Below are 23,006 nucleotides of genomic sequence, written 5' to 3'. Positions count from 1 at the left end.
GGAAAAGCATTAGGGTGTGATTTACTGGATAACAGCGGAGCTGGCAATGTTTGGGAAATACTTGCTTGCAGCCAAAGCACACATTGACAATTTGGAACTGTGTGACAATGAATCCTAAATGAGGAAAATAGACTCTGCCTCTGTCACCAGGTGGGCTTAAAACACCAACACTACAGGTAATAGCTGAACACACTAACCGATTGTATGACAGAGTTAGTCGCTATCATTAAGTACCCTGAGCCAGGGTGGCAACGAACAGATCTCTTCCCCGTTCCACACGATTTCCGACATGTTCGCTGTACCTTCTACTGTGAAAACAGACACAAAATATTTGTGTAAACTCTCTACCATTTTCTTTCTCCCCACAATAAATTTCTTGTCTCTGCATCGAAGGAATCTGTTTGTTATTGTTGAGCTTTTTGTATACTAGTAAAACCTTTTATAACTTGTTTCTTGACAGTTTACTCTCAGATTCCATTTTCTCCCTCTTTATCAATTTCCTACTCCTCATTTGGTGGTTTTTAAAAAATCCTCCCAATTCTTAATATTAATATTAACTTGGCATCAGGTGGCAGGACTGTATCTCCAACGCAGAAGTCCTCAAGGCAGCCAACATTAACAACAACAACAAACAAGAACAAAGAACAGTGCAGCACAGGAACAGGCCATTCGGCCCTCCAAGCCTGCGCTGATCTTGATGCCTGCCTAAACTAACACCTTCTGCACTTCCGGGGCCCATATCCCTCGATTCCCTTCCTATTCATATATTTGCCAAGATGTCTCTTAAACGTCGCTATCGTATCTGCTTCCACCACCTCCCCTGGCAGCAAGTTCCAGGCACTCACCATCCTCTGTGTAAAAAACTTGCCTTGCACATCCCCTCTAAACTTTACCCCTCGCACCTTAAACTTATGTCCCCTAGTAACTGACTCTTCCTCAGCATATACACCCGACTGAGCAGCGGCACTTGAGATAGCTTGGCCATGTGAGCCGCATGGAAGATGGCAGGATCCCCAAGGACGCATTGTACAGCGAGCTCGTCACTGGTATCAGACCCACCAGCCGTCCATATCTCCAATTTAAAGACGTCTACAAACGGGACATGAAGCCCTGTGACATTGACCACAATCGAAGAGACTTAGCAGTTGGCAGGAAAAAAGACAGAAATGTAAGGAGAGAACCAACTGTGTATCAGCCTTGACAACCAATTTTATCTGCAGCACCTGTGGAAGAGTCTGTCACTCTAGAATTGGTCTTTATAGCCACTCCAGGCACTGCTTCTCAAACCACTGACCACCTCCAGGTGCTTACCCACTGTCTCTCGAGACAGGGAGGCCAAAGAAGAATATTATCTTGTGTTTGAGACACTTTTAATCAGCTTCATGGACAAATTCTTCAATCATCCCTTCTCCCACATTGCTTCTCCCTCTTTCATTGATTCTTTATTCCTTACAATCCAGAAATGGTTAGGAATCAGAGCTCACCCCCGAATTCTCTGCACACACCCCGCACCACCATCCACACCCCACCACCCAACCGTCTTTTACCCTGTTGGATCCAAGAGAGCACTCAATAAATGACACTCTATATAAACACAGAGAACTGCCTCACAATGTTGGACACATAGTGTTTATAAAAGGTATTCACAGATCGTGTTACTGAGTCCACAGAGCAGGACAGGCCCAGGCTCCAGCCCCAGTCTGTGCTGAGTTAGCTGATGTCACCTGGTGTGATACCGAGTCACACAGAGCAGGAAAGGGCCTGGTTGTATTCATGGCCTGTGTTGAGTGAACTGATCGCACCCAGTGTGGTACGGAGTCACACAGAACAGAATGGGCCCAGGCTCCTTCCTCAGCCTGAGGGATGATAGTTCATCTCACACGGTTTTGTACAGAGCCCCACACAGAACAGGAAAATCCCAGGCTCCATCCCCAGCCTGTGGTATTTTACTTTATCACACCTGGTATGGTACGGAGCCCCCAGAGCAGGAAAGATCCAGGTTCCATCTCCGGCCTGTGTTGAATTAGCTGATCTGACCTGGTTGGCACTGAACCACAATCAGGGGAGGATGGGCCGATGCTCCCTGGCCTGTGGTGTGTTAGTTATTCTCATTTGATGAGGCACTGAGCACCATATAGAGCAGGAAGGGCCTTTGCTCAATGAACTGATCTCACCCTTCAGGGAAAAGGATTAAAGAAGGTTGAGAAAGAAAACAATCTCAAGCAGTTGTCTGGGTGTTCCGTTGCACAGATCTCTAAAGGTACATGAGCAATACTGTGAAGTGATAGCTGGAGTAAATAGATTAATGTGAATATACTGCCAGGACAGCAGGTGAATAACTTTGGGATGTTTTTACAATGGTGCAAAAACCCCTGAACAGGAACCAGGAGAATTTCTTCTTTCCTTTATTTGGTTTCCCTTCTCAGACTTCAGCTTGTCTTTTGCTGGCTTCCCACGTTCTGTCATTATTGAGTAGCCTTTGCAAGTTTAACAATTTGCCAATTTGCTCTCTCTAAGAGCTTGCCATCTTAGTCTTGATGATTTGCAGGTCATAATGATCTGGGAGATGATGTTTTGTCCATGTTTGTGAAGTTGTAATTCTGGCTCAGACTTCTGAGTCTTATCATGTAGTGGTCAAGAGTCTCACATTTATCTTGCCTTGTTTGCCTGAAGACATAAATTTCATAGTGAGGATTTGCCCTTTGTTGAGAATATCTTGTTAGAGCATTCTTCACTGCATCATAATCATCATCGCTTCCGGTGTCTCTGAGTGTATTGAAAGTATTGTCGACTTTTGGTTCAGCAGAGTGCAGGAGTAACGTTCTCTTTCTTCGGGATGTATTGATATCGAATGCCCCTTTCGGAGTTCAAATCTTGCTAAGTATTTTCTCCAGTGTGGCCCTGGATTACTGTGTGTCTCTGTAAAGGCTGGAAAGACTGGCTGTCATTGTACACACATGGTGATTGCTATTTATTTAAATCTGAAATTGTCAATGCAAGCCTTCTGTATTTCCCTGGTTGTCTGTGTGGTTTCCTTTTTTGATCCTCAATGCCAGAGAAATATGGTGTTGTGCTTGTTCATAAGTCTTCATTAAATGATGCCCCAGGCTTTATATTCAAATTAAATACAAACAGTACTTATCATCTTACTTATCGACATGATCTCAGGTCCAGGTATTTTCCTTACTGGTGTGTGTGTGTGTGTGTGTATGCGTGTGTGTGCATGATATGTGTGTGTATGCGTGCATGTGTGTGCGCGTGTGTGCGCGTGTATGTGCACGTGTGCCTCTATGTGTGTGTGTGTACATGTGTGTGTATGTGTGTGTGCATGTGCGCGCGTGTGCATGTGCGTGTATGTGTGTGTGTGCGCGCGTGTGCCTCTATGTGTTTGCATGCATGTGTGTGTGCGTGTGTACATGCATTGCAAGCCATGTGTTGAATGTGTCTTTCAAAATGGAGTTTCTTTACAAATGTATGATGATGGCATGAGTTGCAGCAGTGGCTTGGTCTCGAAAAGAATACAGTTTCTCAAAGGTGAAGTCACCATTACACTACATTGCAGACAGTGAGCAGCCCTGTTGTTGACTCCTTCCTTCTGCACTGCAGCACCCAGGTACACATTGCACAGTGGCAAGACCAAAGCTTTCTGAGCTCGGGGCTTGGTCCCTCACTTCCAGCCCCTTGGGAGGAAGGGTTTAAATGACGTCCCATCTGGAATGTACATCTGGAATGAACATTCACCCTTGAACCCCTCAGTGAATCAAGGTGTTCTTCTTAAATCTTTTCCGGGTGCTCCTACGTGGTGCTCCCCCTGCTCTGTCAGCTGAGGTGGAGACAGGCTGCTGACCTTGCTGCCCCATGGCTTGGGATGACATTGGCGGCCATCCTCTTGCTGCCTGAGGCCTGGAGGGCCCCGGCACACTGAGGGCCTCCTGCACAGGTACAGGGACACCCTCTGTCATCGAGGGTGATGGAGGCAGGCACTGGCATCACTGGTGTCACTGGCAGAGGGGCTTTGGAGCTACTGTCCACACCAGGAGCACCCAGAGAGGACACCCCCAGATTTAGCAGCCAGCTGCTCCTCCCCGTTATAAGACACACTTGTACCTCCCTGCTGACCTGAGAGGGACGTGGACCTGGTGGAGAGTTCAGGTGCCTCGACCCCCTCTCAACTTGTCACCGCTGGATGGAGCTCATGGACAAAGTGATGGAGTGCAGGTCTGCGAACATCTCCGGCAGCCACTGATTGGTCGGCTGGATCTGGCTCTCCATGACAGTCACCAATCTCTCAATGGAGGAAGCCAGACACACCCCCATCAGAGACAGTGCAGCACCCAAGGCCTGGATGGACTCCTCCATCGTCCGTGCTTGGGTACACATAGCCTCTGGCAACTCTGCCAGATGTTGCCTGACCTCTCACTGCAGCTGCAGCATTTCCCGTGTTGCTGATGACACCAGAGGCACGTTATCAGCTTCAACTCGCTGATAGTTTTGGAACTGAGCAGATTTCCTTTGCTTGATTCTAAAACATGGAACTCAGTCTGACATGGGGACCCATGGGAGGATTTAAAATAACTTGGATGATCCCTAGGACTGGTGGAGGAGTATTCAATACCTCTATTTATTTGCTAACCACAAGTAACAGAGAAAACAGAAACTGTAATTGAACAAGCCGATATTTAAAATCTTCTCCCATAGATCAGATACTCTCGCAATATGTCTTGCCACCTTCAAAGATTGATGCACATGAACCCCAAGTCCCTCTATTCCTGCACACTCTTTAGAACTGTGCCATTAAGTATATATTGCCTCAGCCTATTCCTTCTGCTAAAATGCATCACCTCACACTCGTCACTATTAAATTCCATCTGCCACCTGTCTGCCCATTCTGCTAGCCTATCACTGTCCTGTTGCAGGCAGTTCATTTCATATCACTGTTTGCCACTCCTCCATGTTTGGTGTCATTGGGATATTTTGAGATTCTACTCTATATTCCAAGATCCAAGTCATTTATCTGTAGCAAAAAAAGCAGTGGTTTTAGCACTGACCCTTGGGGAACAGCACTGTCGACTATCCTCCAGTCTGACCGAGAACCATTTAATACTTTCTTTTAATTTCCAAAATATACTTTATTCATAAAAATCTGTAAAAATTACATTCCCAAACAGTTCAAAACAGTATCAAGTCAAAACATACAAACAGTGCAAAGGTGATCAGCTTCCTTCTTCACAATCATGAGTTGCCTCACAACCCTTCCATTTCATTGTCATGCCATAGACATTTTTACATTTTACAGCACACAAACTTTTCCTGATACAGTTCGAGGGGTTTCCCATGGATCCAGCCCCTCAGGTCAGCCTGGTGGGGGGACCTTACCCAGTGGTCTTTCCCCATTGAGCCTTTGCTGCGGCTGCCCTAAGCTTTAGTGCGTCCCTCACCACGTAGTCCTGGACCTTGGAATGTGCCAGTCTGCAACATTCGGTGGTGGACAACTCTTTGCGCTGGAAGACCAGCAGGTTTCGGGCAGACCAAAGGGCGTCTTTCACCGAATTGATAGTCCTCCAGCAGCAGTTGATGTTTGTCTCGGTGTGCGTCCCTGGGAACAGCCCGTAGAGCACAGACTCCTGTGTTACAGAGCTGCTTGGGATGAACCTCGACAAAAACCACTGCATCTCTTTCCACACCTGCTTTGCTAAGGCACATTCCAGGAGGAGGTGGGCAACGGTCTCTTCCCCACCACAGACACCGCGGGGGCATTGCGCGGAGGGGGTGAGACTTCGGGTGTGCATGAAGGATCTGACGAGGAGGGCCCTTCTTACCACGAGCCAAGCTACATCTTGGTGCTTGCTTGAAAGTTCTGGTGATGAGGCATTCCGCCAAATGACTTTGACGGTCTGCTCGGGGAACCATCATACAGGATCCACCGTCTCCTTTCCCCGTTGGGCCTTGAGGACATTCTGTGCAGACGACTGCCTGATGGATCGGTGGTCAAAGGTGTTTTCCCACAGAAACTGCTCCACGAATGATAGGTGGTCCGGCACGGTCCAACTGCATGGAGTGTTCCACGGCAATGTGACCAGGCCCATCCTTCGCAACACCGGGGACAGATACAACCTCAGCACGTAGTGACACTTGGAGTTGGCGTACTGGAGGTCTACACACAGCTTGATGCAGCCGCACACGAAGGTGGTCATCAGGATGAGGGCGACGTTGGGTACATTTTTCCCGCCCTCATCCAGAGATTTGAACATCGTGTCCCTCCGGACCCGGTCCATTTTAGATCCCCAGAAGAAGCGGAAAATGGCTCAGGTGACCACGACAGCGCAGGAGTGGGGTATGGGCCAGACCTGCGCCACATACAGCAACAACGTGAGCGCCTCGCACCTGATGACCAGGTTCTTACCCACAATGGAGAGAGATCGCTGCCCCCACATGCCCAACGTTTGTCGTACCTTGGCTACTCGCTCCTCCCAGGTTTTGGTGCACGCCCCGGCCCTTCCGAACCATATCCCCAGCACCTTCAGGTAATCTGAACTGACGGTGAAGTGGACAAAGGATCGGTCAGCCCAGTTCCCAAAGAACATGGCCTCGCTCTTGCCGTGGGTAACTTTGGCTCCCGAGGTCAGTTCGAATTGGTCGCAGATGCTCATCAGTCTGCGCACGGACAGCGGATCCGAGCAGAAGACGGCGACGTCATCCATGTGCAGGAGGGAGGTTTTCACCTGAGTGCCTCCGCTGCCTGGGATTGTCACCCCTCTTATGCTCGCATCCTTCCTAACAAAGAACCATTTAATACGACTCGCTATTTTCTGTCCTTAATCCAATTTTGTACAAAGCTGCCTGATTGTCGGTGCTGTTACTCAGTGTCCTTGTGCCATTGTGCAGTGAGGGTGAGTCTGTCAGCACGTGTGTTGCTGAGTCTGGGATCCTTGAGCAATCTGACTACAATCGTATTTTTACAAAAATAATTGGGGAAATGAACATATTTCACGAACAGGCAGCTGGAATTTGAAACAGCCAGTGGCAGAGTGGCACAGCGGAAGTGTGTTGGGCCCTTAAACCAGAGGTCGAAACCATCCTCTGCTATTTTGTAGTAACACAAACAGGTCACTTTCAAAACATCTAGTGTTTATCCACAATGACATCATGCTTCTTACTTTACTGCAATGAGCTTTTTTCTTCCAGAGATCATATCAATCAGCAACAAATCTCACAAATCACCGAGTCTCTCCCCCTTTGTCAACCCCTTCCTGCAGAGTCTCCGTTCCACCACCAGATGGTGATGTTGGCCACAATAAAACCAGGGCAAATGGTCACAGTGAGGAGACGGTCAGCAACAGAAAAGTGAAACAGTAACAGGGAAAACCTTGACACGACAACAGGGGACATCTTTACACAACAGAAAACATATTTACACAACAGGAAATACCTTGATACAACAGGGAGAACTCAATAAAATATAAATGCCTTGATTCTCCATCTCAGTCTTGTTGTCTGTCTGTTTCTCTCTCTCTGCGTCCCTCACTTTAGCTTCCTCACAGTCTATTGGTTTTCTGTGTGTTTTTCTCTCTGTCCCATTGTCGATGGTGTTACTCAGCGTTCTTGTCACATTGTGTAACCAGGCTGAGCCTCCCAGCACCTGTGTTGCTGTAATAAAAACAGAAAATGCTTGAAATACTCAGCAGGTCTGGCAGCATCTGTGGAGAAAGAAACAAAGTTAACGTGAGCTAACGAAACAGATCTGAAATGTTAACGGTTCTCTCTGCACAGATGCCGCCAGACCTGCTGACTATTTCAAGCATTTTCTGTTTATGTTTCAGATTTCCAGCATCTGCAGTATTTTGCTTTTGTACGTGTGTTGCTATGTCTGGGACTGTTTGAGTGCAATGCTATTGCTTTATAAACAGCGTTGAAACAAACATTTATCTAGTTAACACACAGCACTAATACACAGCTGGATATAAACAGCAGCCTGCAGCAGAGGGTGCAGTGGAAGTTTATTAACACAAATAATTCACCAACACTATATTTACTGCTATCCTCAATCACACCACACTTCATCTTAACACGTTTTACTCTTCATTTACATCAACTTCTTGCTTCCAGTAAACACTTCAATTTGGAACACAGCTTCCAAATCACCTTTATTCACAAACCCGAACACAAACTGCAAATGCTGCAAACACACACTAGCCCAGATTTTCCCCTTTCTGTCAACCCATTCCTGCATCACTGCCTCTCCACCAGCAGTTGTCGCTAGAATCATACAATCAGAGAATGGCGAAAGCACAGAAGGTGGCCGTTCGGCCTGTCGAACCCGTGCTGGCTCTCTGCTAGAGCAACTCACCTCGTCTCACTCCCCAATCAGTTCAATTTTGGTGGTGGGAAAACTTCTCAAAAGAATAATTCGGGACAACATTAATAGTCCCACGGACAAATGTGGGTTAATTCCAGAAAGTCAGCATGGATTTCTTAAGGGAAAATCATGTTTAACTGTCCTGCTGGAGTTTTTTGATGAGGTAACAGAGAGGGATGATGAGGGCAATGCTGTTGATGTGGTGTACATGGACTTTCAAAAGGTCTGGCAGCATCTGAAAGGTCACTGACGTGAAATGTTAACTCTGCTTCTCTCTCCACAGATGCTGCCAGACCTGCTGAGTATTTCCAGCACATTTTGTTTATATTTCAGGTTTCTAGCATCTGCAGTATTTTTATTTAATTGACTATCAAAAGGAGTTTGAAAAAGTGCAACACAACAGACTTGTGAGCTAAGTTATAACTCATGGAATAAAAGGGACAGTAGTAACATGGATATGGAATTGGCTGAGTGACAGGAAACAAAGAGTAGTGAGCAATGGATATTTTTCAGGCGAGAGGAAGGTTTGCAGTGGAGTTCCCCAGGAGTCAGTGTTGGGGCCCTCGCCTTTCCTGATATATGTGAATGACCTAGACCTGAGTGCACAGGGCACAATTTCAAAGGTTATGGATGATACGAAAATAGGAAGCATTGTGAACTGTAAGGAGGATAGTGTCAAACTTCAAAAGGACATAGACAAGTTGGTGGAATGGGAGGACAGATGACAGGTGAAGGTCAATGTAGAGAAATGTGAATTGATTCATTTTGGTAGGAAGAACATGGAGAGACAATATCGAATAAAGGGTACAATTCTAAAGGGGGTGCAGGAGCAGAAGGACCTGGGGGTATAAGTCATCCAAGGTGGTGGAATTGGTGTAGAGAGCGGTTAATAAAGCATACAGTGTCCTCGGCTTTAGTGATAGAGGCATAGAATACAAGAACAAGGAGGTCATGTTGAACTTGTATAAGACACTAGCCTTAGCTGAAATACTGAGTCCAGTTCTGGGCGCACACTTTAGGAAAGATGTGAAGGCATTGGAGAGATTATGGAAAAGATTCATGAGAATAGTTCCAGGGCTGGGGCAGCACAGTGGTGCAGTGGTTAGCACTGCAGCCTCACTGCTCCAGAGACATGGGTTTGATTCTGGGTACTGCCTGTGCGGAGTTTGAAAGTTCTCCCTTTGACCACGTGGGTTTTCACCGGGTGCTCTGGTTTCCTCCCACAGCCAAAGACTTGCAGGTTGATAGGTAAATTGGTCATTCCAAATTATTCCCAGTGGTGGCAGGGATTACTGCAGGGTTAGGATCAATGAGTGGTTGTTGTTCAGCACAGACTTGGTGGGCCAAATGGCCTGTTTCAGTGCTGTATCTCTAAATAAAAAATAAATAAAAATAAATGAGGAACTTCAGTTATGAAGATAGATTGGAGAAGTTAGGACTGTTTTCCTTGGAGAAAAGAAGGCGAAGAGGAGATTTCATAGTGGTATTCAAAATGATGATGGGAGTGGACAGAGTGGATAGGGAGAAACTGTTCCCACTTGTGAAAGGATCGAGAACGAGAGGGCACAGATTTAAACTCATTGGTAAAAGAAGCAAAAGCGACATGAGGAAAAACTTTTTCACGCAGCGAGTGGTTAAAGTATGAACTGCCTGAGAATGTGATGGAGGCAGGTTCAATTGAAGAATTCAAAGGGGAATTAGACTGTTATCTGAAAAGGAAGAATGTGCAGGATTATGGGGAGAAGACGGGGAAGTGACATGAGGTGAATTGCTCATTTGGAGAGTCAGTGCAGACACGATGGGCCAAATGGCCTCCTTCGGGGCAATAACAATTCTGTGATTCCAATATTCAAGACATTTATATATAATAAAAGCAAAATACTGCGGATGCTGGAAATCTGAAATAAAAACAAGAAATGTTGGAAATACGCAGCAGGTCTGGCAGCATCTGTGGAGAGAAAAGCAGAGTTAACGTTTCAGGTCAGTGACCCTTCTTCAGAAATAATAAATATTAGAAATGTAAAAGGTTATCAGCAAGTAAAGTGGGGGTGGGGCAAAGGAGAAGGTGTAAATAGGACAAGGTCACAGAATAGCTGACCAGAAGGTCATGGAGCAAAGGCAAACGATATCTTAATGGTGTGTTGAAAGACAAAGCATTGGTACAGCGTGATGCCACTACCAAACGCATCTTCCCCTCCCTTCTCCTGTCAGCCTCATTAGTTCTGTGAATAATACAATGATTTAATAGACAAAGTTTTGAAACATTCCTGCCCATAAATCTTGGTAACAGAGAGTGTGTGGATCTCCTGACTCAGAATGTTTAATGGATACAGTCCTCAGATCCGACAAGGAACCCCTGAACATCCACAGTAAAGACAGTGTGGATGAGGAAATGTAAGAGCCGGGAGCTGAAACTCAGGGACGGCCGAGCTCTCCTGTCATTGAGCTTGTGTGTCTGCTCTGCTCGCCGCACTTCCGGCTCTACTTTGTTTCCAATGAAAAGATGAAAAGGGCCGTTCGGTTTTCCTCTCACTGACAGCGTGTTTCACTTGGGTTAATATAACCCGGGACTTTTGCTGCTGAAATGAATTCTGCAAGGTCCCAGCAAACACACCGGCTCCCTCCTTTCTCCCCTCTTTCTATCGGATTGTTTTACCAGGAGGGGCTCAATAATAACAAACCCCCTGCAGGGAATGACCGCAAATTGAGCATCTAAATGGGGCAAGTGGGCAGCTTTCCGGGTTCTAGGTTCCCCCTACCCCGCCCCTCCCTCCCTCCAGTCCAAGCCCCTCTTCACTTTCTTTGGGACTTTGATGAGGGTGAAATGGGGAAAGTTCCCATTGATGTTTGAATGCTGAATTGCTGCAGAGATCTGCGCACGCGCGCTGTAGCCCCGCCTCCTGTGAGACGTCACAATGAGGAGTGGAGCGCATGCGCAGACTTTCCCCAACCCAGTCTGTGAGGCCATTCACTCAATCAGGGCAAGATGCTTTAAATCAGCTGCTAATGGAGACTTCCCGGGCCCGGGGGAAGGGAACAAACAGCATCTGCTTCCAGCAGCCACTGCTTTGGGAGCGTGTCCGCAGATGTGCTCAGAGATTAGCATTGAGTGGTGGGAAGTTGAGGGGGAGTCGGGGAGTGTTTGTAACAGACACTGTGGAGCAGGAGCTGCTCCCGGAACATGGAGTGAGCCGGGGACACGGGGAAGGGAGAGTTAATTCTCGGACAGTGTCTGTACAGGCTCAGGGAGACACAATGGGAAGAAATCACTATTGAAAATCACTGACAATTTCACCACCCAAAGGAGAGGGAATTTTCCTGCTTTAGTTCCAGTCTCTCACTGTTTGTTGGATTGTGAACAGTGGAGGAAAAATAGCCGCAAAATAACGATGTGGACAGTTAGACAAAGAACATTTATTGCAGACACCAGGTGAGAAGTGTGAAAGGCACATTTTAAATAGTGGCTGCTTGTTTTCCGTTGAAATAGAAATGTGACTGTGTAAAGGTCACTGCTCTATCGGACAGTCCCAGTCATTGAGCAGTGCAGGACTTGTGTTGTTTCTGAATGTCACAAACTTGTTGTAAAACCACTGCAAACACCTGGTAAACAGAAGCTGAATGCTGCAGTACTGCAGTGGAGTCAGACACTGACACTGTTTGTGTTCCTGGTTTTCATTTCGCGATTGTTCATAATGATTATTATTGGGACGATTACATTGATCGCTTTTGTATCTTCTATCTCACCAGTTCTTTCATTCCTGCAGGAAAATACATGAAGGAACCTGAATGGATGTGGTGATTCCTGGACACAAGGAAAAGTGCAGTGATCTCGTTCCAACACACAGTCGGTACAGGATCACTCCCAAAGCACAGAGATACTGCCAGCTCATCAGTTCCACTGGAACAAACAAAAGAAGTAGTCAGACAGACACTGATCCCAAAGTCGAGAGACACATTTTCAATCCAACAGTCAAACAACAGCAGGAGAGACAGAAGTTGTTTCCATTTCACTCCAATTCAGTACAGCTGACAGGTTGATACATCAATCGCAGTCCAAAAACAAACTCACTATCAGATCTCAATAAACTCTGTCACCATGGTTACATTTTAAATATAAAATCTGAAATAGAACAGACAAAATTTACATGATTGAAAGGTACAGAATGAATGCAAGGAGGCTTCAAGGGGATTTGGACAGGCTAAGTGAATGGGCTAGAACATAGCAGATGGAATATCATGTGAATAAGTGTGAAGTTCTCCACTTTGGTAGAATAAACAGAAAGACAGAGTATTTCTTAAATGGTGAGAGGCTGGGAAGTGTTGATGTCCAAAGGGACCTGGGTGTCCTTGTTCATGAGACACTAAAAGTTAGTGTGCAGGTGCAGAAAGCAATTAAGAGGCAACTGGTATGTTGGCTTCATTGAAAGGGGATTTGAGTGCATGAGTAAAGATGTATTGCTTCAATTGTATAAAGTCTAGATGAGACCGCACCTGGAATATTCCGTACAATTTTGGTTTCCTTATCTAAGGAAGGATAGACTTGTCATAGAGGGAGTGCAACGGAGATTCACCAGACTAATCCCCTGGGATGGTGGGGTTGTCTTCTGATGAGAGACTGCAGAAACTGGGCCGAAATTCTCTGGAGTTTTGAAGAATGAGAGGTGATCTCATTGAAACTTTCAAAGTTCTTACAGGGTGTCGCAGGGGAGATATGGATAGGATGTTTCCTCTGTCTAGTGCGTCTAGAACAAGGGGACACAGTCTCAGAATAAGGGCAGGCCATTTGAGACTGAGATGAGCAGGAATTTCTTTGCTCAGAGGGTGGGAAATCTGTGGAATTCTTTATCCCAGAGGGCTGTGGAGGCTCAATCATTGAACATATTCAAGACAGAAATCGATAGATTATGGCATAGAGGTAGATGATCAGCCACAATCTGTTTGAATGATGGAGCAGGCTCGATGGGCTGAATGGCCGAATGCCCCTATTTCCGATGAATCCCATAATGTACATCAGACGTTAGACCATGTTATGCATTACATACCAGTTCAAAAATCCCACAGAGATTAAGACTGAAAGATACAGTATCAATTCCATTACTACAAAATGAAGGACTTGGAGCTTGCAGACCAGCCCATGTATAAGATTGAAAGTTAAATTTTCATTCACAATCGTTTTCACAGAACTGAATATTAAATACCAATCCACAACTTGTACAGGACTACCAAATAAAACCTACAACTGTAAAATACAGTTAATCCATATTTTAAATTAAACACAAGGCAAACAAATATTGATACATTAAGAGAGAGGGAAACAGTGAAAGCGAAGCGGAGCATAAAGAGCCCAGGAGAGGGAGAAAGATTTCACTCGGAGAGCAGGGAACAGCGAGAGCAGACGTCAAAAAAGGCAAAGGAATACACAATTAACGGGAGAACACTGAATGGTGTCGAGGAAGTGAGAGACGTTGGAGTGAATGTCCACAGATCCCTGAAGTAGCAGGACAGGTCAATAAGGTGGTTCAGCTGGTATATGGAATCCTTTCCTTTATTAACTGAGGTACAGAATATAAGGGTGATCTGGGTGTCCATGTCAATAAGTCACTGAAAGCTAACATGCAGGTGCAGCAAGTAATTAGGAAGGCTATTGGTATGTTAGACTTTATCACAAGAGGATTTGAGTACAGGAATAGTGAATTCTTGCTTCAATTGGAAAGAACCTTGCTTAGACCGCACTTGGAGTACTGTGTGCAGTTTTGGTCTCCTTACCTTAGGAAGGATATTATTGCCACAGAGGGAGTGCAACAAAGGTTAATCAGACTTGTTCCTGGGATGGTGCGAATGTCCTATGAAGAGAGATTGGGGAAACGGGCTGTATTCTCTGGAGTTTCAAAGAATGAGAGGTGATCCCATTGAAACCCACAAAATACTTAAAGGACAGTCAGGGTAGATGCAGCTAAGATGTTTCTCCTGGTTGGGGAGTCGAAAACCAGAGGGTGCAATTTCAAAATAAGGATGAAACCACTTAGGACAGAGATGAGGAGAAATGTTGTTACTCAGAGGGTTGTGAATCTTTGGAATTCTTTACCCCAGAGGGCTATGGAAGCTCAGTCATTGAGTATGTTTGAAGCAGAGATTGACAGATTTCTAAATACAAATGACATAAGGGAATATGAGGAAAGTGTGGGGAAATAGGCATTGAAGTGGATGATCAGCCATGATCATATTGAATGGTGGGGCAGGCTCGATGGGCTGAATGGCCGACTCCTGCTCCTATGTTCCTATGTTCCTAACTCCACATGATCGGTGAGGCACAGCTTCAGGCCGACTTGGTGGGTGGTGCAAACAGATATCACTGCTTCTGGTCTTCACCAGAACAGAGAGTGAGATGTAACATTGATCATCAAACAGACTGTGAGAGAATACAACAGAATAAAACACATGGAGAGACACTGTGGAATAACAAATAGATTTGATTGGAATGTTGAATTTTGATTGGAATAGATAAAACAGCAGATTAAATTGGGATTCTCATCATTATATTGATCTGGGACAGAAAAGAGAAACTGGTGGGAAGAAGGAAGAAAAGAAAGGATGGAACTGTTCAGTTTTTCTGAGTTTTTTCACCCACCCATCAAAGCTGGATTTTTAAAAAAGATGCAAATAACGAAGAATTTCACCAAAAAGGGAGATTAAATGCTGCCGAAACCTTGGATCGAATGATGCCCCAACAGATCACCTGTTTAACTGTCTCCTCACTGGGGGATTTCAATCAGTGAGTAATATTATTCTCTACCTTTTTTTTTGTTAAATGAACCCAGAACTGTCACTTGGAGTTAATATCTGTGTTTCCACTCCTGAATAACAAAAGTGTGAATTTCTCAATATTTTTTGGACACATTTCCTGCTGGAAGAACTAAGAACTCTTTTCTAATTTACACAATACTATGTACACACTCATCAAGCCTCCGAAGCTAGCATCCTTGGTGCTGCTCTCTCTTCCAAACCTCATCTCATGTGACTGTTACATCATCACTCTGACAGTGGGAGGGGTTGATCCCACTGTCTTCAGCATTAACCCTTTACATCCTTATACTACACTGTCTGTTCAAAAAAATTGGGTGGAGGGAACCTCTTTCATTTATTGAAACACCAACAGCTGCCAGTTGAAAATCAACTCAACCCATCAGAGAGAGAGAGAGAGAGTGAGAGACTGTCAGAGAACTTCCTGCATCCAGTCCTGACCCTGTCACACTCAGCAGATGCTCACCCAGACCCCACTCTCATCAACACTGAATACTGTTACCGAGACCCTTCAAATACTGTTTATAAAAAGGTAGAACAGGTCAAAGTTCACACAGCTGTATTGAATAGAACAAAGTTTAATATTTTCTCACCGTCTGTCGGTAACCACATGAGACATAGGTTTTCTTATTTGCTTCCTTTGATTTTTCTTGTTCCTGACTGACAAATATTCCAAACCTCGGATCAACCCTCCCACTTGCGTCATGTCCCAGTCACGGTTGAAAGCAACACATAACGACACAAACACTCTGAAACAGACAACGCAGTCACACTTTCCTTCAGTGAGATTAATGTCGAGCTGTTTTCCAGGTTGAATGTAACTGTGAACAAACTTCTATCAAAGAAGTTGCCTTTGGCGTATCAGCACTGAATTTCTGTGCAAGGAGGAACAGCCATTCCAAACTCACATCCTTCACAAAGGCTGTTTTCTCCTGTGACTGAAATTCATTATGTAATTTGAATTCGAAGTCAAATTTCACAAGACAGAAATGTAAATGAAAGATAAGGAAGCTTCTAAAGCACACTGCAAATGCGCAATAAGACTCTGCTGGGAGTTGAAGCCAGGATCTCTTATTTACTAGACAGGTGCTGTAACCAACTAAGCTACAGAGCCAGATTGAAAAGGCTTGCGCAGTTGAAATCAGAGAAGGGCACTATTTATTCTCATCCCACTTCTCCACTGGTCACAACATATTTTAACTTTTCCCACTTCCTGATACAGTCGATCATATACTGTATTTTTCCCAGAACTGAGAATGAATGTTTTGGAAGTAAATACATAATTCAATTTTTTCCAAAAGTTTACAGAATACAACATGTGAGTAATATTCCCCATTGCTTTCTCAGCACTGATGGACTGTGAAGCGGGAGACAGCCAGAAGTCCCACTGAGCCGCACTGACCCTGTGCTGAGAAGGAAATGAGATAAAGTTCAATTCTTCGCAGCAAGATGCTGCAGAGAGATAAGAGTCCTGAATCAAAGTGAGACTTTCTCATACTGTTGTTGAATTTCACGTCAAACAATCCTTGTACTCTCTGCTAATGAAGCCTAAAAAAAGGGAAAAACAGAATGGCACTCAAACTCACAACCCTGAGATTAAAAGTCTCATGTTCGACTGACTGAACTGTCACTTCTACTCGGTCTCTTATTGGATGGATGCAACTGTATGCTCCAACGCTGGGGCAGCTTTCAAATCCTCCCATGGATCCACATGTCAGACTGAGTTCCATGTTGCAGACTCAAGCAAAGGAAATTTGCTCACTTCCAAAACTATCAGTGAGTTGAAGCTTATTACGATCAACATCATCAGAGGTCAGAACTACCTGGTGAAAGAAAACACCCTGAAGAAGGATCCACAATTATTCAAACAAATCGACAAAGTGAAAAACAAAAAAATCGATGAGTTAATCCAAGACAAACAACAGAAACACAGAAGAATTCCATTCCATACCAGAACCCAGTCCTGTTGTTTTTGGATCCAGCTCTCAGTTACTGCTTCACCTTCATACACACACTTGGCAATCTGTACATTTAGTTCATTTCAATTTTGTCAACAGGCTCTTTGAATCCAGTTCTCTGGTCCTCAAACAGGCTCCGTGTGAAAGTCAACTCAGCTTTTTGTAAGGCTGCAACCAATCGATGACCTTCAACTAAAAATGCAAATGAAGTAGGAGTCATGCAGGATTAGAAACTAGGATCTCTCACATGCTATCCAATTACACATCGAAAATGAAAACCATACCCCTGGACCAACAAGACACTATAAAGAGCCTTATTTTTAGCACTCTTTAGAACTGTGTCATTAAGTATATATTGCCTCTCCCGATCCCTTCTGCGAAAGTCTATCACCTCACACTAGTCACTATTAAATTCTATCTGCCACCTGTCTGCCCATTCTGCTGGCCTATCACTGTCCTGTTGCAGGCAGTTCATTTCATCCTCACTATTTACCACTCCTCCAGGTTTGGTGTTATCAGCATATTTTGAGATTCTACTCTATTTTCCAAGATCCTAGTCATTTACATATAGCAGAAAAAGCAGTGGTTCTCGCAGTGACCATTGGAGAACACCCACTGTCGAACATCCTCCAGTCTGACAAAGAACCGTTTACTATGATTCGCTATTTTCTGTCCTTAAGGCAATTTTCTATCCAATTGGACAGGGAGTCTCCTATTGCATGAACCTCACTTTTGTTAACCACCCTTTTATGTGGTACCTTAGAACAGTACAGCACAGTACATTCCCTTCGGCCCACGATGTTGTGCCGACTCTTTAACCGACTCGAAGATCAAACTACCTACATGCCCTTCATTCTACTATCATCCATGTACCTATCCAAGAGTCGCTTAAATGCCCCTAATGTATCTGCTTCTTCTACCACCGCTGGCAGTGCATTCCACGCACCCACCACTCTCTGTGTAAAGAACCTACCTCTGACATCTCCCCTAAACCTTCCGCCAATCACCTTAAAATTATGCCCCCTGGTGATAGCCCTTTCCGCCCTGCGAAAAAGTCTCTGGCTATCCACTCTATCTATGCCTCTCATCAAGTGGTACACCTCTATCAAGTCACCTCTCATCCTTCTTCGCTTCAATGAGAAAAGCCCGAGCTCCCTCAACCTTTCTTCATAAGACATGCCCTCCAGTCCAGGCAGCATCCTGGTAAATCTCCTCTGCACCCTCTCTAAAGCTTCCACATCCTTCCTATAATGAGGCGACCAGAACTGAACACAATATTCCAAGTGTAGTCTAACCAGGGCTTTATAGAGCTGCAGCATAGCCTCGCGGCTCTTAAACTCAATCCCCTTCTCATCCATTCTTAATCCATCCATCCATCCTTTCTTAAACTCCATATCAACAACATTCGCTGCATCATCTTCCTGTTAGTTCATCAAAAAATGCAGTTAGTCAAGCATGAACTCCCATTTATAAATCCATGCTCACTCTCCTTAATTAACTCAAATCTCTCCAAGTGACTGTTGATTTTTTTCCCTAATTATTGTTCCTAAAACCTTACTCACCACTGCTGTTAATCTAACTGGCCTGTAGTTACCTGGATTGTCCTTACACCCTTTGTTGAAATAGCAAGTCACATTTGCCACTGTTCAATCCTCTGGCACCTCCACAGTGCTTTTTGGGAGGGTGTTCCTGGTTTTTGACCCTGCAACAGTGAAGGAATGGCGGTATAGTGCCAAGTCAGGATGGTGTGTGACTTGGAGGGGAACTTGAAGGTGGTAATGTTCCCATGCGTCTGCTGCCTTTATCCTTCTAGGTGGTAGCGTTTGTGGGTTGGAAGGTGCTGTTGAAGGAGGCTTGGCAAGTTGCTGCAGTTCATCTTGTAAATGTTACACACTGCTGCCACTCTGCACTGTTGCTAGAGGGAATGAATGTTTAAGGTGGTGGATGGGGTGCCAATCAAGTGGGCTGCTTTGACCTGATGGTGTCAATCTCTTGAGTGTTGTTGGAGCTGCACTCATCCAGGCATGAGTATTCCATCACATTTCTGACTTGTGCCTTGTAGGTAGTGGGCAGTCTTTGGCGAGTCAAGAGATGAGTTAGTCGCCACAGAGTTCCCAGCCTCATGACCCGCTCTTGTAGTTGTAGCTGTAGTTGTAGTAGTAATAGGCAATCGTCCGTCTCAGAAGACGATGGGCTACGCCCGGGGTGTACGTCACTTCTGTATTAAGCATCGTTTGTTGTGGCTGTCGAGGACGACTCGTGAGTGACAATCCCTTCCACAGCTGGTACAGATGAATATCATTGGCCCGAGGTCGACTGATAATTTTTCCTTCCTCTGAGCTCTCTTTGCCCCCAACTGGTCATTTCTTTTGTCCTCTGCTTTTCCCATGGTCTTCCTGAATGCCTTTCTCCAGGAATTCCAGTCAGCAGGAAGGACTTCCCATGCATCGACTCCAATCTCAGTCTGCTTGAGATATCGCTTGCAGATGTCCTTGTATCATAGACGTGGGTGACCTGTTGGTCTCGTGCTGATAGCAAGCTCACCAAAGAGTGTGTCTTTGGCAAAGCGACCGTCATCCATTCAGCACACATGACCCAGTCAACAGAGTCACCGCTGACTCAAGAGGGCAAACATGCTGCAGATCCCTGCACGCTGGTGTACTTCTGCATTCGGCACTCTGTCCTGCCAGGAGATGCCCAATATCCATCTGAGACAGCGGAGGTGGAAGCTGTTCAGCTGCTTTTCTTGAATTGCATAAGTTGTTGATGCTTCTCTCCTATAAAGGAGGGTGCTGAGAACACAAGCCTGGTACACGCAGAGCTTTATATTTTCGATCAGTTTGCTGTCGGTTCACACTCGTCTTCTCAACTTTGACATGACAGCTGCAGCATTGACAATCCTGGTGCTGATTTCAGCATCAAGGGACAGATTGCTGGTGATTGTTGATCCAAGGTATGTGAAGCTGTTGACAACCTCCAAAGTGAGGCTGTCGATGTTGATGGAAGGTGGAGTCTCTACGTCCTGGCCCATAACTTTGATCTTCCTGATGCTGATCATCAGTCCAAACTCCTTGCAGGCCAGGGATAAGCGATCTACAAGCTGCTGCAAGTGAACTTCATTATGGGATTTCAGCACAGCGTCATCAGCAAACAGCAACTCACGGACTAGGAATTTACCCACTTTGGTCATGGCGCACAGTCTTGCCAAGTTGAACAGCTTGTCGTCAGCTCTGGTATGCAGGTGGACATCCCCCATCTGAGTCACTGAAAGTGTAAAATAGCAGAATGGAGAAGAGTATGCTAATTGTAAAGATGCGAGCTGTGAGGAGCTTACAACCTGCTTTACTCCACTGCTGATCTTGAAAGTGTCTGATGTTGCTCCTTTGTAACTGACGGAACTGTGCATGTTTCGTGGAAAGAAATGACGCCCAAGAGTTCAGGAGGGCAGCCTAGTTTCCACAGCAGTTTGAAGAGTCCGTCTCTGCTGACAAGATCGAAGGCCTTGGTGATGTCGATAAAGACAATGTAGTGTGGTCTGTACTGTTCACGGTACTTCTCCTGTAACTGCCGACGTGAGAAAATCATGTCGACTGTCGATCTACCAGCTCTGAAGCTGCACTGAGACTCAGGATAGATGTGTGATGCCAGGGTCTTCAATCTGGTCAGAGCAATGTGAGCAAAGACCTTCCCCACAATACTTAGCAAGCAGATGCCTCGGTAATTTCTGCAGTCACTGCGATTTCCCCCTTATTTTTGGACAAGGTGACAATATTTGCATCACGTATGTTTTGAGGTGCAGATCTTTCCTTCCAACAGAGACACAGAAGTTCATGGAGATGCTGCAGCAGAGCCGCTTTTCCACTTTTGATGATTCCAGGTGGAATAACATCATTTCTCGGGGCTTTACTACTGGCAAGACGGTCAATGGCCTTGTTGAGCTCCACTATGGAGGGCTCACTGTCCAGTTCCTCCATGACAGGGAAGTCTGGAATGGCGCTGAGAGCTACTTCAATGACAATGTTCTCCGTTATGTAGAGTTCAAGGTAATGCTCCACTCACCTTTCCATCTGCTTGTTAGGTTCAGTGATGATCACCCCTCTCTTTGTCTTCAAAGGTGCTGATTTAGTTACTGCTGGTCCCATTGCTTTCTTAATTCCTTCATACATCCCTCTAGCATCCCCGGATTCAGCAGCAGATTGTATGCTGTTGCAGAGTTTTAACCAGTATTGATTAACCAGCAGTGCCGAGCAGTTTTTTTTTAAATTTATAAAATATACTTTATTCATAAAAATCTGTAAAAAATACATTACTAAAGAGTTTCAAACAGCACCAAGTCAAAAAATGCAAACAGCACAAGGGAGATCAGTTTCCTTCAATGCAATCATGAGTTGCCTCACAACCCTTCCATTTCATTTGTCATGCCATGGACATTTTTACATTTTACAGCAAATGAAAATTTTCCCAATACAGTTCGAGGGGTTTCTGATGGATCCAGCCCCTCAGTTCAACTTGGTGGGGGGACCATACACTGTGGTCTTTCCCCATTGAGCCTTTGCTGCGGCTGCCCCAAGCTGTCGGGCGTCCCTCAGCACGTAGTCCTGGACCTTGGAATGTGCCAGTCTGCAGCATTCGATCATGGACAACTCTTTGCTCTGGAAGACCAGCAAGTTTCGGGCAGACCAAAGAGCATCTTTCACCGAATTGATAGTCCTCCAGCAGCAGTTGATGTTTGTCTCGGTGTGCGTCCCTGGGAACAACCCGCAGAGCACAGACTTCTGTGTTACAGAGCTGATTGGGATGAACCTCAACAAAAACCACTGCATCTCTTTCCACACCTGCTTTGCAAAGACACATTCCAGAAGGAGGTGGGCCGAGCAGTCTGCAAAGACCTGTTTCTGGAAGCTCTGAGAGCATCGAGATTTTGTTTGCTGGGGACTGGTTTGTAGTTCATGAGGACTCTCCTCTTAGTTGCAATAACTGACTCCATTTCAGTCCAATAAGCCTCAAACCAGTCAGCATTCCTCCCATCTCTTTTTCCATACACACTGAGTGCATTGTTGTTTGAAAGTGCCTGATCAAGGATGTTGAGGAACTCCTGGGTCCTTTCTGGATCAGTGGTTCGGCGGTTGTTGATCTGAGGACGACCTTTCTTCATGGATGGGTGAAGCTTCCTTGTCTGAAGCCTGACCTTGTTACACACCAGGGAGTGATCAGTGTCACAGTCAGCACTGTGATAGCTGCGAGTGATGAGGACACTGCTGAGGGTGGTAGGTCTGGTGATGATAAGGTCTAGCTGATGCCAGTGGCGTGATCTCAGATGTCTCCAGGACACCCTGTGGCACAGCTTGACCTGGAAGTAGCTGTTCATCACACAGAATCCATGCTGACAGCATAGCTCCAGCAACCTCTGTCCATTTTTGTTCATCTTGCCAAGCCCCTGGTGCCCTATGCTCGTTGGCCAAGCTGTAGTCAGTACCCAAGCTTGTGTTGAAGTCTCCCAGAAGGTACAAACCCTCGGTGCTGGGAATTCTACTGATGGCAGTGTCAAGTATCACATAGAATTGATCCTTGACATCTAGGGTGGAGGTGAGTGTCGGGACATAGGTGCACATGAGATTAACTGGGCCCGCGCTTGTTGACAAGTGAAGAGTAGGAAGTGTCTCTGAGCCAACTGTGGGGGGGTGGGGGGGGGTCACTCATCGCAAGAAGCATGTTTTTTACTGTGAAACCCACTCCAGGCTCACGAGTTGCCTCTTGGGCATTCCCCTTGCCAGAAGAAGGTGTAGTGTTTCTCTTTGAGGGATCCACTTTGAACGAGTCTAGTTTCCTGCAGAACAGCAATGTCCACATTGAGTCTTGTGAGTTCTTTGTACTTCACAGCTGTCTTGTGT

This window comes from Heterodontus francisci, unplaced genomic scaffold, assembly GCF_036365525.1.
Source record: "Heterodontus francisci isolate sHetFra1 unplaced genomic scaffold, sHetFra1.hap1 HAP1_SCAFFOLD_59, whole genome shotgun sequence".
Taxonomy (NCBI): domain Eukaryota; kingdom Metazoa; phylum Chordata; class Chondrichthyes; order Heterodontiformes; family Heterodontidae; genus Heterodontus; species Heterodontus francisci.
The sequence above is the reverse complement of the archived record's forward strand: the minus strand, read 5'-3'. Positions refer to the sequence as shown.